At 42.3% G+C, this 3,158-nt stretch overlaps 1 pseudogene; it reads right to left on the bottom strand.

Moving 5' to 3' along the window:
* Window positions 1-867: 867 nt before the first annotated feature.
* Window positions 868-2,399, bottom strand: LOC102248174 (annotated as a pseudogene).
* Window positions 2,400-3,158: the final 759 nt, after the last annotated feature.

Below are 3,158 nucleotides of genomic sequence, written 5' to 3'. Positions count from 1 at the left end.
AGAGAAGGTCAGGAGGCAGGCCAGGGTCAAGAAATAGGGAACTAGAGTCTATTGCTTGATAGGAAGAGCTACCAGTCAAGAGTTCGGGTGTGGCCACACCGAGGGGAAGGCTCGGGCTATTTTCTGCCATCCACTGGCATCATTTTAGGTTGACCTTTGACGGTGAGTGAGGGCATGCAAATTCCAGTAATGCTGTCCCCTTCAAGTCCTAAACATGCTTCATTATGCAAATGTTCCTCTGTGACTCTCTTCTTAGCTGCTTCCTTTTACTGTCTAGCTGTGTGTGTTCATGTAACTCAGGTTTGGTCTAAATTTATGGTGAGGAAAACATAATTAGAGAGGCGGAACTGCTGCCAAAAAAAAAAAAAAAAGTAAAACCAGATTAAAGCTAAAATAAATACTTGTACATTTAGCTCCATGCAGATTACCTGCATTCCCACAATGGTACTTAAGAGTTGTTAATGTACAAATGTTCTTTTTCTTTGTGTACACATTTAGTTTTATTGTAACAAAGCAACTTGTACACTTTTAACGTTTAAAACTCAGCATCATCTTTTCTTTCCAGTGAAACAAAAATAAAATTTAAAAATAAACTGGAACAAAATTACAATAGAGAAATATCAATTCTGAATAAGATCCTACAGGGTCTGCTGATTCTCCCATCGAGTGGCAGGGTCACATCATCATTAGGAGAGACTTTTATTTTAAAATGTCACCTTAGACTGAAGGATGTCCGTTAAACATCACAATTACACATGCCAAAGAAGGGGACATGTTGTCAAAATGCCCACTAACTCACCAAATGTCTCAAACCCACCCTTTGCTGACCTTCTATAACCCCCCCCACACTTTTTACATTTTTTTTTCTTTTTTTAAACAAGAGAAAGTAGACAGATACATGTTGGTAAATGCTAACTGTCCATATTCACATAGAGACACAGTGTAATCTCTGAGCCCAATATACAGAGAAAGGAGGAAAAAGCTAGAATTCTATGCAATACTGCACAGGGGCCTAGCGACCTCCAGCTCCCAGCAGAGCTCAGGGAGCAGAAGGTTTTTCTTTTTCCCACAGAGCACGGTGGTGTTGGTTCCATTAAGTTTTTCTTGAGACAGGAAGGGATAAAAGTGAATTTGAAACAGAAAGGGGCAAAGATTCTTTTCCCACTGTATTCTGCTCAAGGTACCCCCCCCCCCCGCCCCCCGCCAAAGAAGGTGAGAACCATGGTGTAAAGATGGTGTAAAGGAGAGAAGAGAGACCTCAAAAACAGGGCGACTGAGCACAAGGGGCAGGGGGAGAAAAAGAATAAATAGACTGCAACTTGCTCCCAGGGACTGGAGAAAATAAAAAAGGTTGGGACCCATCAGTGTTCATTAGTCATCTGCTCCTTCACCTTCCTCTCCTTCTTCCCCCTCCTCATCATCTTCATCTTTGTCACCTTCATCCTCATCCCCTTCTTCATCAATATCTTCCAACCCTTCCTCTTCTTCATCATCATCATCATCCTCTTCTTCCCCTTCCCCTTCTTCATCATCTATGACAGGAACCAAGTAGTACTGTGATGGATTTGGCCAAATGTCATCTTTGATGACTTCTCCCAACTCATCTGCACCTGCATCAGAATGGCCAGTGACCAGGTAAAGAAGCTTTCTGGTTCCTCATGCTGTCTCTTCCTGCTGGCGTTATTCTGTGTTTGACTTGAATGTTTCATCAAATCCTTTCCAGATTTCCATTTGATTTCAGTGGACTTTGAGATGGATCACCACTCTCATTCAGATGAAACTCTTTGGAGCAAACTTTATTTTCAAAGTAAGGATTTTCATCAAAATAAAAATCTATTCTGTAACCGGATTTAATATCTTCAAATTCTGTCCCTTCAACTCTTGTCAAATAATGTAGCGCCTCTTCCCCCTCTTCCCCAAGCAGTGCAGACACTTTTGGGTGGTTAACAAATGTTGTTACCCAAAAATGTGGGATTTTGACATCAATTCTGACCTCTTCTGAAAAAATGGTTGGCGGAGTTTGTTATATTTCTGTTCTACTTTCCAAATCTCCTCACTGGCTTATTCATTAAGTCTGTCTCTTTCATTCTGTGCTTCATCAACATGTTCAATCACTTCTTGCTGTTCTTTTTCTCCCTTTGGCACATCCTGAGGGGTCGGCTTCTTCTCTGGCTTGGGAGCTGGAGGCAGTTTTGGTTTCTTCGTTTGAGATGGGAGCAAGGACTGGCGTCTGGGGGCCACGCTGTGAGGAAAGCCCGAGGAGCTGCTGTCCATATGCCTTTAATTTAATGTCTGGAATAGGTGACCATTAACTAACGTACAAAAGAGCATATGAGAACCCTCTCCCACACATTCTCTCCTACATACACACACCACCACTCCATTCTCCTCAAAGGCAGGCAATATTATTTTAAAAAACATATCCAACCAGAAATGCAGATATAAATAAATACACACATATGTCATCTTGATTCTGCATTTTGCTTTTATTTTTCAATTAACATTATATTTAAAAACATTTTCCCAAATAAGGGCATAGAAGCTTTCTTACTCTTGGTCAGGCTGCACAGTTTCCATCGTGGGTGTGTCACCCTCATTCAGCAGGCTCCCCCGGCAGCTGTCCCCTTGTCTCTGTTCCTGCCATTGGGTGACGACAGCCTTAGAGGCTTGTGGTGCACAGTGATCAGTTCCAAAATTTGGTCTTATTAACAGATTCCTGACACCGATGCCCCTTCTTCTTCTTCTTCTTCTTCCTCCTCTTCTTCTTCTTCTCCTTCTCCTTCTCCTTCTCCTTCTCCTTCTCCTTCTCCTTCTTCCTCTTCCTCTTCCTCTTCCTCTTCCTCTTCCTCTTCCTCTTCTTCTTCTTCTTCTTCTTCTTCTTCTTCTTCTTCTTCTTCTTCTTCTTTTTCTTCTTCTTTTTATTGTTGAAAGTATTACATAGGTCCTCCTTTTCCCCCATTAATCTCTTCTAGCTGCTCCCATCCTCCCCCCGCCCAAGGCCCTCACCACCCCTTTGTCTGTGTCCACAGGTTATGCATATATGCATACAAACTCATTGGTTGATCTCTTCCCACCCACCCTCCCCTGCCTTCCCTCTGAGGTTCAAGTCTGTTCATGCTTCTATGGCTCAGTCTATTTTTGATCATCAGTTTATTTGG

The sequence above is a fragment of the Myotis brandtii genome, unplaced genomic scaffold (genome assembly GCF_000412655.1).
Source record: "Myotis brandtii unplaced genomic scaffold, ASM41265v1 scaffold1074, whole genome shotgun sequence".
Taxonomy (NCBI): Eukaryota; Metazoa; Chordata; class Mammalia; order Chiroptera; family Vespertilionidae; genus Myotis; species Myotis brandtii.
Note: the sequence above shows the minus strand (reverse complement) of the source record. Positions and strands in the feature narration are given on the sequence as shown.